This window comes from Helianthus annuus, chromosome 7, assembly GCF_002127325.2.
Source record: "Helianthus annuus cultivar XRQ/B chromosome 7, HanXRQr2.0-SUNRISE, whole genome shotgun sequence".
Classification (NCBI taxonomy): domain Eukaryota; kingdom Viridiplantae; phylum Streptophyta; class Magnoliopsida; order Asterales; family Asteraceae; genus Helianthus; species Helianthus annuus.
The window spans coordinates 114,486,137-114,501,094 of record NC_035439.2 but is presented as its reverse complement, the minus strand read 5'-3'; positions in this window follow the sequence as shown (position 1 = coordinate 114,501,094).

Genomic DNA, 14,958 nt, shown 5'->3' with positions numbered 1-14,958 from the left:
CATACCTGACATCATGTACCTAAGCATGTCATCCTGGCGGTGATGGCTCTACATCATCCACTGATAATCAACTCTCATTCTTTCCTCTAACTGATCGAAACGCTCATGGTTCAGGTCATAAGCAGCTTCATGAGTGAATGGTTCGGGTCGTGGCTGACGGACCTGGCGAAGTGGGTGCTGCGGAGCTGGAATCTCATGCCTCTGCCGAGTCTCTGCTGACGTGGCGGAAAACCACCCCGTAAGATATTAGCCGCCTCAGTACCTGCTGGCGGCTGAACCTGTGCACCCTGTCTGAACTCCCATTCCGACGGGTCCGAATATGACAGAATACCCGCTAACTGTAGATCCCCAACACTCCAGTAAGTCGTTGGAACATTCTCTCTCATTTGCTCCAACTTATATTTCGTGAAAGCACCTAAATTAGTCTCCAACCTAGTAATGTACGGCCCAAGATCCATCGCCGCCTGGTTTCCCCCTCTGCGAGGCCGATTACAAGACCATGCGAAGAAACTCGCCAAATTCCAATTCCTCTTCTCAACCATACACATAAAGGCAAAGAGATCTAACCAGTTAGCCTTGTTCTCACCCGACCTTCTTGCCACAATCGTAGTTGCCAACACCTTTAGAATGTACCTATGGACCGGATCATGAACCGTAGTGTCACACCCCAACCGATGGCGGAATCAGCGGGGCATGGCACTGAGCGAAACAGATTGTCCAGAAGTTTCCATAACAATTATCATTACTATCCAATTTATATAATACGTCCCATACCGTACCATAAATAGCAAACAAATTATTATAGATAACATCAAGTCAAATATTCTGTTCCGACAACTCAGATTTTAAATGTAAATATATAAAAATTGTTCAAATGCTTCTAGAGACTCGATCTGCAAGATCTACAGACAACTATGCTCTAGACGCTTATTCTAAGCTCGCCTTCCTAGCAGATAAGCATCCTAATTGCCTGTCACATACGTTAAAATAAAGTCAATACATAACTGTAAAGGTGAGCATACAAGTTTGATAGTAGCATAATAGAGTTCGAAATAGTTTACGCATAACCAGCACGTACACAGAGGAAAACGAAGCATATTAATTATCGACATGGATCTATCGATACCAATGACTGCGGGTTGACTGCCCGAGGCAGTTGCAATACATGATTACCACCGTAATCCATGCAAGTAATGGTCCTTAACAACCCCCGTGAGAACGGGTGCTGAGTCCAAACTATAGTACTATCGTCGTTAAGGCAGGTAGACAGCATTCCACGTGTAAACATAACAACAAGCATTCATTTAGTCACGTAATACATGCAGTACGGTTAGCGTTCAAACAATTGAGTAGTGTGTTCGACGTGATTTGAAATAAGTAACGTATGTAACACCCAAAAGTGCTAAAAGCAAAAAGGGATCGAGTATACTCACAGTGATTGATGGATTGAAGGGAGCACTTGAGAGTAGGGTTAGCCTAAATAGTTCGATAGCATAACGATAAGCAACGCGTAAAAACGAGTACAAGTGTTGATGGGTCGAACAGCCTGGTCGATCGGACGGTAGGTTCGATCGGACGGGTTGTTCGTTCGGTTGGACAGTCCGTTCGGACAACCTGTTCGGTCGGCCGATAGGCTCGATCGGTTGGGCTGTTCGAGTGGATTGTTTCTTCCTTTGAGTAGGATGTGTTTGTGTATGATGGCTTGTCCTTTTGAAGTTTTCGTTGTAGTATTTGAGAACATTGAAGTGTCCTTACCTTTCAGGTCGACCGATCGAACGGGTCGTTCAATCGGCCGGCTTAACCGATCGGTTAGGTACTTCAGTAATAAGTCCTCAACAGGATGTCACCTGATCGGACGACATGTTCGATCGGGTGGCACTTCCAATACGTCGAACGAATTGAAAATCGATTAAGTGTTGAAGCATAGTATCTCATGATACGAAGAGTAATTCAAATCGAACCGTAGTTCGATCGAACAACACTTCATTCCATACTAGACTTCATGAAATTGTTAAAGTGTGGGACCATGTGCTAGCCGATCGGCTGGCCTGATCGATCGGCTGACATGTCCGATCAGTTGGGCTGTCCGTTCGAACAGCCTGTCCGATCGGTCAGCATCCTGACCTGGTCGGCCTGCTCGTCTAACACTTTGGCTGTTCTGATTGCTTGACGTTATATTGAGGTATTTCGACATCGAGCTGAACTATGGAACCTTCGTTCTTACTTGTTTCCCCTGCTCGGAAAGGAATCACCCAAGTCCGGCCGGTGAACTGTTCGGAACGGTAGTTTGATGTTTAACCCGAAGTCGGTGAACCTCGTGGATAGAATCTCGAATCTCAAACCGCACAATTACTAGAGTGATTAGTGAGGGGGTTCAAGCTCCGTTTCTACCGGTTTGAAGGCATTGAGTGTAAAAGAGCTGAAAGAAAGTTGGAAAATCCATCTTTCACTCTTTTCCACCGAGAATATGTTCAGATCTGTGGTATATCTGTGTTTGTTTATGTGGAAATCGGTTAGATCCAAGCTATTCTTGGTGGATTGAGGCCAAAACATGAAGTTCTTCAAGAACACCATGATGACATCATCCTAGAATGCTTGAATCTCGATGATTTCACGGTTAAAAGTTAAGATTTGAAAGATAGAAAGGTGTAGGAGTGTGTGTAGATCAAGGAAGTACAAGATTTAGGGTGAAAACTTACCGTAATCGGAAGAAATCTGAGAAAAGAAGGGGAGCACGAGCTGGTCGGTCAGAGGGTTTCCAAAAGTGGAAAGAATGACAATGACATGGCTATTTATAGGCTTCCCAAAGAGGAAAGGGCTGGCCGATCGGCCGGGCACCCCGATCGGACAGCCTGCTCGATCGGACAGTCCGTCCGATCGGCTGGGCTGTTCGATCGGCTAGGGCCTGATCGATCAACAGCCTGTTTTGAGCGTTCGGTGCGACGATTTCGGATATTTCGATTTCGATTTGAAGATGATACGAATACGATAGAGTTTCCTATTCAAAATACTTTTAATCCCAATCGCTATATCTAACATACAATCATCTATATCTCGCGTAATCTCTTCTCCACCAATTATCATACCTTGATTCCGGTTGAGTTCGATTGAGTTTCGAGTTTCGATTCGATTGATTCGATTGATCACCCCCACCTAACATAAAGTAAACATGCACAAGTAACACGTAAGGCACACTCACACGTATAGTAACAACCAAAGTTCGCGCAATTCGAGTTTCGAGTTCGATGATGATTAGATTAGCTTGATTATTGATTGATTGACTTTATCGCATTGTTACTTCCTACTATTCAATGTCGTAGATCGGTTTGTATTAATAAACATTCGATTACCTTGATTAATAACACTTACTCCACATAATACAACTAACGAAAAACACCAACATCGAATAGACTAACTATAGCCAAAGAAGTCCATCTTGACTTTGACTTTGACTTTGACATTCGGTAACACGGGGTGTTACACGTAGAGATAAGGTTCGTGCCGGAGAACGGTGCGGTCGAAATCGTCTCCCAGAATCTAGCCAACTCTTCCGGACCCAAGCCATTTGGTCGCACATGATTGTATACACCTCTCAACCCATTAACAAAGTCATCTGTCCACACCTCCCGCTCGGTGTAGAAACCCAAAGCTACTCCAAACTCAGCAATACTCATCTTATACAGATTTCTGCCCAATGAAAATGAAACTGCATTCTTTTCAGCAAAAGTACCCTCTTTGTGATGAAAGGTACAATGAAACTCAAGTGTCAGCTCTGTATGCTGTGGCCAACGTCAATCCATTGCCGCTCTCAGTCTCGGCCCAAGCAAGTCCGCTACACGGTCACTGACCCCCATGCCTTGCAACCATTCCTAATCAATTGTGCGATGTTCTAGGAGATTAGTTTTCACAAATTTCACTAGCTTTTCCCTTTCTTTACTGTCTTTTTCAAAATCCAAGACTGGGTGATCAACTAGCCTTTCAACTCGAGCATAAACTCTCTGATCTCGTCCCCGACATTTGATCTTCCTTTTCTTTGGGTTACTGGACGAGCCCTCACCAGACATGTTCCTGCAAAACACGAAAGATTTAAGCGATATGAATCACACAAACAAAATACTAAATTTTTAATTTTTTTTTGGTATTTTTTAATTTTTTTATAATTTGGAAACATCCATATAGCATTACGTTCGCGACTTAAACCGAAAATAAAGTTGAAGAAAAACATGGGTTGCCGTTTACAAAAGCGTAAGTTAAACACAACTTTGCCCGAATGGAGATTGAGTACGGACAAAGTGTTGTGAACTTGTACATGCATATTAGTAAACCCGACACTAAACTCTAAGTACTAACTCTAAGTAAACTAACTAGACTCGATGACCCGAACGACTCAAGACTCAATGTACACTATCTACTCCTGGCACGTTAATTGTCCTCAATTAAACATAAGTGCCACAATATCCTGACATTTAGGCTAAAAAGTGAGAGTTTGAAACTTTGAAACCACAAGGTGACGTTTTGTGCAACAAAAAGCTCATTTAGACAACTAATTAGATTTGTAAAAATCAGTTCAAAAACCTATTTTTTTTTAACAAAAACCTCTTAGTGTTAGCCAAACAAACCCCACAAAGCTCAAACACGTGGCCTAGAAGTCCAAACATACCCCACAAATCTCAAACACCCGCAAATAAACCAACCCGAACCATCCACAAGCCCCATTATGTATAATCAACCCAAACAAACCCAACCGCAGCCTACTAACATTATCAAAGCATCAAAAATCACAACTTTAACGAAACACCCAAACCCTAGACCTAAAATATAACTGACCCGACACTTACAAATGAAAAAGGAAGTTACCTACTAACAAGAAATCACAGAAAACATACCTTGGAGTCGGATTTAGCAAGAAAAATTCGGTCTTGAACTTGTGGTGCTCAAACTTGTCGAAAGCGCGAAGGGTTGTCGCGATTTCGGGTGAAATTGATGGTGGGAATCGTAGGGAAAGTGATTGTGGTGATGTAGGAAGAAAAATGGGATGATTTGGTGGAAAAATGAGTGAGTTATGGTGAAGAAGGTGAAATTTGCGGCTAGGGTTCGTAGTTTAGGAGAGATGAAGTGTTATGCAGCAAATAAGGGCAAAAACGATTTTGAACTGGTCATGGGGGGCCTCGCGCTACGCGTAGGGTCAAGGGGGGGGGGGGGGCTCCATTTTAATTAAAATTTGGCCTGAGGCCTAGGTGTAGCGTGACGGGCCAAGACGCTACGTCTAGGTCCATTTTTCACAGAAGGTTTCAAAAATTTGGAGCTTTCATGCCTTAGAAAGTTTTTTAAACACTTTCCCAACCATCCAAAACTCCCAAAATTTTTTCTAAGTGTTAAACAAACATACCTGGGACCTCTTTTCTCATGCTTTCTCCGTTCTATAGCAGTGACGAAACCTGCAAAATTCTCAACGACACAAAACAAAGACCGAAAATCTACCGAAATACTGTTAGAAAGCAAAAATAACTCGAATGACGACTCTTATACAAACGATACAAAATGTACACTTGGGTTTTCACCCAAAACACTAAGTGGCGGTTTTTAAAGGTATGGGTGTCCGGCAAGTAACCAGGGCTCGCGCCCCACGACAGACCCAAAGGGCTGGGTTGCGGCCTGCGAGGGCACCATATCTGTGTTTTTGTTTGATTTTTATAAATATTAAGGTATTTTAGGCTCGTTTCTCGTATACGGGGTATATCTTAGGACGTTTAGGGTTATATTAAGGGGTTTTAGGAGAGTTGTTATAAATACAATACATCATGTTGATTACCAGTCACCAAGATTTTCTTTGTTAATGAATCCTGGAGATAACATGCATTTTCATCAAACAACACATAAATTATGCTATCCTTTGCAAGTTTATGGACATATATGAGATTCACACAATAATCTGGTACTAGAAACACATCATATAGAGTGACTTTATCATTTAGCTATATATCTCCTATTTTTGTAGCCAATGCACTTGTTCCATTTGGATGATTAACTTTTACCTTGTAATCAGACACATCTAACTGATTTATTAGACAAATATCACTCATAACCATGTGCTGATTAGCACCAAAATCACAAATCCATCCCATATTCTTTAAAGAATCTTTTAAACTTGCAAAGCAGTACATAGTTCTAGTTGTATTAGCATAGCAAGTCAGCGTAGACCACCTACCTGACACTAGGGATGCAAACGAGTCGAGCTACTCGAGCTCGGCTCGAAAAAAAAGCTCGAACGAGCCGAGCTTAAACGAGCCCGAGCTCTAGCCCGAGCCTAAAAACAAGCTCGTTTAGTAAACAAGCCCGAGCCCGAGCTTCGCTTATCGAGCTCTAGCCGGCTCGCGAGCCTAAACGAGCTTTCTGTTTATATTTTTATTAATATATTATACATATATTTATATAATAATAATTACCATTTATATAAATATAAAAAAATAACTAAATTATATGTATAATAATAATTATAATTAATATAAATTAATTCATAAATACTAAACGAGTCGAGCCCGAGCCGAGTTCGAGCTAGAAAATTACCTTTGAGCCGAGCTCGAGCTTTAGAAATAAAGCTCGAATCGAGCCGAGCGCGAGCTCGATCTTTCATATGTTAAACGAGCTCGAGTTCGAGTCTGGTCGAGCTCGGGCTCAGCTTGGCTCATTTGCACCCCTACCTGACACATTACAACTAACAGAACTTTCATCAAGTTTCTGATTCAGTAAACTTAACAACTTTGACACCTGATCAACAGTTATGTTTGACACAACACTCTTATCAATATCAGAAGTATTAGTAATAACATTATTACTCACAGTTTGTTTTTTTTTTTTCACTTGATTGAACTTAGTTTTCATCTAGGGAGGATATCCTATAAGTTCAAAACACTTATCAATACTATGCCCAACTTTATTATAATGTGTACACCTTAAATTCTGATTTGAATTTTTAACAGGTCTTTTTTCATTATCAATTACAACATTAGATTTTGAAAAGAAACCAACATTTTGTTCTTTGGACATACTTGCATTTGAGTCCCTATGGGACTCTTCCCTGTATATAATCGAAAAGGCTTCTTTCACACTAGGAAGAGGCTCTTTAATAAGCAAATTTGTTCTAACGGATTGATAGATACTATAAAGACTCATCAAGAATTGCATAAGTTTTATCAACTGACTAAAATCATTAAATTGTTTTGAAGCACTACAAGTACAAACAGGTATCTGTTAAATCTGATCCAATTGTTTCCACATAATGTTTAACTTGTGATAGTACTCAGTAACAAACAAACCATTTTGAGAAAATGAATTAATCTTTTGGTACAAATCAAAGACAATAGATCCATCAATCTTATCATATGTTTCTTTTAATTCTTTCCAAACCTCAGCAGCAGACTTAGAGTAAACATGGCCTAGATATAACTCCTTTGAGACTGAGTTTGATTTCCAAGTTAGGACAACTGAATTACACCTATCCCATTGAGTTGCCAAAATATCATTATCTTCTAATTTCACAATAGTTCCATCAATAAAACCAATTTTATTTTTGACTCTCAATGCAAGTGACATAGCATTAGCCTAAACAGTATAGTTCTCAGTCCCTTTTAGTTTCACATTTACAATAGTTATGTTTGTGGAATCACTAACATGTAAGTACAAAGGATTATCAGGTTCAAGCTTACTAATCAATGTTTCACCAAAAAGATTTTCAAGATCAACCATATGAAATGCCAACAATCAATTAGTCTAACACAATTAACAATCACAGCAAACAATAATCAATCAACAATTCTAAAAATAAGAACAACCACACAATATCCTAAACAGCGAAACTATGCCAGGGACTAGATAGTAGGTTCATCACTCAAAGGTGCCTACTCAAACATTTACTTAGGAGTTGTGACCTTGACACAAACAAGAAATAATTGCACAAACAAATCAAGTTGCTAGAAACAAGCAAACAACAAGAACAAATGCATAACATATGCAACAGAGTGAACCCTCTCTGCATCCCAATTAATCAACCGCTGGTCTGACTAACCCGGCAACAATAATGCCTAATCGAGAACTGAAAAATAAATCAAGAAAAGGAAAGATCTCACCAAATTTTCAAAAACCCCAGCAAGGGTTTTCTCCAGTTCTAATCAGGGTTTTACAATCTTCTTGGGTTGAACCCTAGATTAAAACAACAGCTTCTTATTTTATTCTTCAGATCCACACACAACATCAGCAACGAATGATTCCCACCAGATCTGTGACCGACAAACAATAAATCTACCACAGGTACCAAAGATCTTCGATGAAACCAAACCTTCTAACAAATATCAACTAGATCTGTCACAATCTGTGCAGATCGAACATCCAAGAACCCTCAGAACAAAAACCCCAAATTTTAGAAAACCCTAATTTCTGATGATAGAGAAACAGACTTTCAACGGAAGCGATACCCCTAGATGATGCTCTGATACCATGTCAAAATAACAAGTGTCAACCATAGAACACTTTATTACGAACATCAAAACAACTGAACGATTCAAGACACACAAAACAGATCTCAACTCACTAACAGATCATTAAGACAATGATTCGTTATCACTCACAATCATATCTAACTAAGCTAAACAAGATCTTAACACAAAATCTTATACAAAACTCTAAATCTGACAAGAAGAATGAAACCCAGAGAGAGAGAGAGAGAGAGTATGAGAGAGAGAGAAAGAGAGTATGAGAGAGACTGAACAAGAAAAATATCTGGATTGATCTCAACTTGATGTTGAGATCATTTATACAGCTCCACACTTAAATGAATTATCCGCTCCAATAAAACCAGTTCCTCGCAACAACCAGCCCAATAGTCCTATGTATTAGTTGCACAATTAACTCTTTAAGCTCAGCAACCAACCCAATCATCAAGCCGAATCTCGTGCCCATGTTTTATAAACAAAACAAACAAAATTATATCAATAAGAACACATATTAATAACGATGCAAATTATTATACAAGTTATAACAAGTGATATTGTTTTCAACATATACATTAATAATTATTGCGGGCAATCAAATGAGAAAAAACGAATTTATAATTGGGTAGTTGGGTCAACAAATATTTACAAATACAACTAGATGTGTCGCCTGTAATACAAATCAACTATTATAAAAGTATGAAACTTGAGTTTATATGCTCCCAACAAAAACACTTTAAGTTTATGTGTAGTGAGCCGTTATGCTTGGGATTTTTTGGTTGATCGTGCCCCATAGCGTCTTTATGGGGGTCAAATATGGGTGTGGCGTCATGTCCATAGCGGCGTTTTGAGGGGATGGATTTGAAAAGATGACCGTTGAACGGTCATAAACTTTAAAAAAAATTATTTCAATTTCCAATCTATAAATACATCCTACATCTTCCATTTTTTTATAATTCATCACATCTCATTCCATTCTTCTCTATATTTTTTTTTATAAAAGTATAGAAACTACTCCCACTATATTCTAAAAAAACGGGTTCCCCATCGGAAGATCCGTTCACCGATTTCCCGAAGATTTTTTTCACCCGAAGAAATCGCGGAGGAGGAAGAAGCGGTTACGAGTGCATGTACTCTCGTGGTACAAGCAATGGAACACATTCGGCCTTCTCCTCCACGCCCCATTTTGAGGCTGATATGAAGTAAAATACACATATTTGTCATGTGTAAAGTGTATACTTTTTGTATAGTTTTTATTTGTTTTTATTTAGTTTTAGTAGTATATGATATTATTTGGTATTGAGCCAGGTCCTGGTGCAAATTGAGCGAAAACGAGTAATAAGTAAATAAACAGCCAGTTGGGCAGAGTGGGGCGCTAGTTACCGAAGGAAATTTGCCGCTATTTTCTGTGATTGGGCCGAGCTCACTTATCTCTATATTATTAAAGTTGGAGGGTCGAATTACAATTAAAGGAAAGTTGCTTTAAATATAAGTCACAAAAGATGAGGGACCATAAGTGTACATAAGCTGAAAGTTCTAATTAATTCTCCTCCATAAAAGAAAAAACAAATATGCCTTCTTTGTCTTTCTATTGACCGAGTTCTAGAATGGCCATATTGGAGGAATTGATATGTGAGGCATAATAAATATTAGTGGGCCATGAATATTATTCCTTTCATGTATCAGCCTTTTAGGCTACTGGTATGGTTATGGTACTTTTTTGAAGGATGATCTATCATGTAAGCGTTATGTAGGATGGGTGTAAGGATAAGACAAAGAGGATAGAGGTAATAAAATAGGGGGATGATCCTAAAATATATGTATATGTTGTATGTATATATATGTGTGTGGAGAGGTTTTGTCCTCTAGTGGACCGGCTTGAACGTCCCGATGGAGCCGGGGAGGACGCCGCAGCAGGGGACGGAGGGGGGAAGAAATGGGCGGAGGATTGGCGCCGCACCGGGACGGAGGGGGGACGGACCCCATACCGTGAAGCCTTATTAAAAATAGGAGACCCGCGTAATTGAGGAGTTGGATGAATTTAGAGATTATTATATTTTGAGGGGGGAGCCATAAAATCAAAATAATAGAAAGGGTTCCTTGGGGGACACGTGCATTATATAAAAGGAAAAACAAAGGCGGTTGCCTTGGCATATATTGAACGAAGGGGGGCGGCCATATACTATTTTTCCGAAGAGGAGAGTTGGACGGAAAAGTAGTCTTAGACGATTTCGAGGAACATATTGGGACAAAACTAAGAAGACATCGACGGAAGGTAGAAGCATTTTGGGACGAAAGGTAAAGCTTGTTTTCCGGGAATTATCGGGATCGAGTGGGAAGCTTGGAGAGCAAGGGATTAACGGGTTTTTCTACTCGATTTCTTTAGTTTTCTATTTTTCTTGTTTCATATCGATGAAATATCGATGAACTCCTGTTTGAGACTTTGTTTCATTATTTTTAAGACCATGTTTCTTGGCTACTTTTTTATAGACTATCTAGGTTGCAATGAACTCTTGATTTGACTAGGTGTTTTATCGTATGTTAATGTGTTTTATGGGTTTATCATGCAAAGTAATAAACTTTGGAATTCTTGATTTAATGTGCATGCGTATTTAATCTTGTTTAAACCTGATCACGTGTTTCATTTGCGTTTTTATGGATGTCTTACATGTATGAATGCTAGTTAGGTCGTGGACTGTGTGTTAGCGATTAGTTTACGGTTAATAGGCCAATTTTCCGTAGGAACTGTGATTATGGTTTTTAATAGGATTTAATATTCTACCAGTCTTTATATCCGAGAGGTGAAATATTGTCGGTTTATCTTTTATGTTAGATTGCTAGGGTTAGGTAATTCGAGAGAATATCTCCTTAGTTTACCTTTCAGTATGTGCTTACCGAATTAAATCAAGTTCCTTAGTTGCCTTAGACTTTCCACTGAGAGGTAGTTAGTCACTTTAGGGCACTTTTCTAGATAAGTTAGATAATCGAGAGGTAGTCTAGTTAACCGTTAGTCTTAGCAGTCCTTTAAAGTGCCATAGGTGTCTTCCTGAGAAGGGTCAGGGGTCCTGTTCGGTTTCTCTTAGGGTTTAGTATTTAAAGATCCTGGTTCCATAACACATTAGCATCCGATAGAAACCATACGATATCAATTGGGATTCCAACCTAGGTAGTTATTCGTCACCTCTGATCTAAATCTTCATTTAAGTCGCGTCTTAGTTAGTTAGTTAGTTAGTTAATTAGTATTTAATTAATCGTGAATTTAAGACATTTAGAAAACCCCCTTCAAATATAAAATACAGTTAGAGTACGTGTCAGTCTAAGTCTAGATACAGTCTAATTAGCGTAATTAGAGAGTCTCGTGGGTTCAATACTCGGACTTACTTAGGTTATACTGCATTGATCGGTACACTTGCCGGTTGTGTGGTATAGGTTTAGAGAGTCTTAGTTATAAATTTAAAACTTAGAGAGTCTAGTTTAGGGTTTAATTTAGTTAATTTAATTAGACCACTTTTAGAACATCAACTTTTTGGCGCCGTTGTCGAGGACTCTTGGCGATCGCGTTTATTAGTTTGATTAGACTTAATTGAAAATTTGTGCTACTTGTATAGTTGTGTATTTTTTTTATTTTTTTAGTTAGTTTTCTTTTGTTCTCTCTACATTGTTCTGCTCTTTCTACTCTCTTAATGGCAGGTGATCCTATTGACCTAGATATCTCTGATGATGAATCTTATCCCACCAAACCAATATGGGATTTATTAGATGAAGAGGATGAGGAAAGTGAAAATGAGCTATTTTGGGAGAAAGAATTTGCTGATGAGTTAGAGTGTTTGCCGGTAGATGAAGAGGTAAAGGAGTTTGACCCGGAAGGAGACCTTGCTTACTTAGAAGCTTTACTTGAAGGAAGCCCAATGACGGATATCAAACAAGAAGAAGAAGTGGTGGAAGAGGAAGAACACCATAGCTGGCCTGTGGTATTAGTGATAAATGAAACTTCAAAATCAACAAAACCACGGGAGAGGGCAAAGAAAAGAAAGAGAAAGAATCGAAACCGGAAAAGGATCGAAGGTTGGTACAAAGATGGCGAAGAAGAAGACATTGCAGTTCACGCACGACCTATCGTCTCGCTACATGCTGCGCATTCGGTTTCTTCCAAGTAAGTTTAAATTCTGGTGGTCTGACCTGTTTCAAATTTTAAAAATATTTTATAATTCCACCGTTAAATTTTTAACTATTTTGAGGACCGGGTGGAATTAAACGGGTTAGATAAGGTCCAGATCAAAGAAAAACCTCCTGATTAAAATTAAGTGTGGGGAGGTTTTGTAGAGTTTGTTCAATTTATTTATTCGGTGGATTTTCGGTATTTTGTAGAGTTTGTATTTTGAGTCGTTTATTTTGCACCATGAGTCTAATTTAGTTGTTTAGAGTCGGTACTGCTTTGGTTTTTGCTTGTTTTTGTTTATGCAGGTTTGAATTGTACCACCCGTACTCAATCTTCATTCGGGTGATTTTGGAGCTGCTTTTTGAATATCAGGCATTTACCGAGCATGTCAGTCAGAGTTAAAGCCGATCGCGACCGAAATGCTATACGATCGAGCTGGATTGGACGAGAGTTTCAGAGCTTATGTGTTATTAACCAGCTAAGTCCTTTCCATTTATGCCATTTGTTTTTTTATTTCTTATTTATTTTAGTCTTTTGAGTCGGTTTCCATCCTACATTGAGGGCAATGTAGAGTTTAAGTATGGGGATGGGTAACTATCATTTAGTGTTTTTGTTAGTGAGTCGTTTGAGTCATAAAAATTTGAAAAATACAAAAAAATTTTAAAAATTTAAAAATAAAAAAAAATTGAAAAATCAGTAAATGTTCCTGTTTTAGATGTTTGCAAAAATTAAAAACGGAAAATGATAGAAAAATCAGTGTTGTTCGGGTCTCAAATAATAATAATATGAGAATAAAAAGTTAAGCTTGTGTCTAATTTGGGGTATGTGAGTAGGCCTGATCCGGTTTCTAGGTTCGTTTGAGCTAAATATATTTAATTGTTAGTTTGCTAGTGGGTTCTCATCTAGGAAAAGTAGGGAAGCCGAAACCGCCAAAAATAGTATAAGGAATGCCGTTATAAGCTAAAATTATTAGAATTTTTATCAAAAAAAAAAAGAAATAAATAATAAAAGAGCTAGACCGAAAAAATTGACAAGGCCTATGTAATCTTTGTTGGGGCCGGTAACTCTAACTTAGATTGCCTTTGGGATTGTTAAAAAGAAAAATGCAAAAACACCGACGCCTACGTTACGCTCTTGGGGATGGTGACTCTGGTTGAGACAGCCTCTGGGCTATGTATGCATAGTCTAGTGCTCAAAGAAAAGAAAAAAATGAAAAAAAAATGAAAAATTTGATATTAAATTCTTTTGATTTTGGTATAAAACTGTTAGGAAATATTCCAGTGACTTTTCCTTTTGTTCTATAAATTTGAGGCGGGATTAAGTGAAACTGCGGTTTCTAGTGTGAGACCCTAGGTAAATTAACCGAACTTGAACTTAAATTGCATGATGAGGGCTTTGAACTGGGTTTGGGTTTAATTGGACAAGTATACTTGCAATCGCGGTTAACACGAGTTTTAATTTTAATAAGTAATCTAGACTTTTGAAACTTGAACACTTATCTGATTCCGATTCCGATTCCGATTCCGTTTACGTAAGTCTTTTTTGGGGATGAGAAAAGGTTAAGTGTGGGGATATTTGATATGTAGTAAAATACACATATTTGTCCTGTGTAAAGTGTATACTTTTTGTATAGTTTTTATTTGTTTTTATTTAGTTTTAGTATTATATGATATTATTTTGTGTTGGGCCAGTCCTCGTGCAAATTGAGCGAAAACAAGTAATAAGTAAATAAACAGCCACTTGGTCAGAGTGCGGCGCCAGTGACCAAGGAAATTTGCCGCTATCTTCTGTGATTGGGCCGAGCTCACTTATCTCTGTATTATTAAAGTTGAAAGGCCGAATTATAACTAAAGGAAGGTTGCTTTACAAATAAGTCACAAAAGATAAGGGACCATAAGTGTATATGAGCTGAAAGTTCTAATTAATTCTCCTCGATAAAAGACAAAACAAATGTGCATTCTTTGGCTTCTCTTGACCGAGTTCTAGAATGGCCATATTGTGGGCCATGAATATTATTCCTTTCATATATCAGCCTATTAGGATACACGGTATAATGATGGTCCTTCCTTGGAGGATGATCCGTCACGTAAGCGTCAAGTAGGATGGGCGTGAGGACAGGGCAAAGAGGATAGAGGTAAGGAAATGGGGGGTGATCCTAAAATATATGTATATGTTGTATGTATATATGTGTATGTGAGGAGGTTTTGTCCTCTAGTGGACCAGCTTGAACGTCCTGATGGAGCCGGAAAGGACGTCGCAGCAGGGGACGCAGGGGGGAAGAAATGGGTGGAAGATCGGCGCCGCACCGGGACG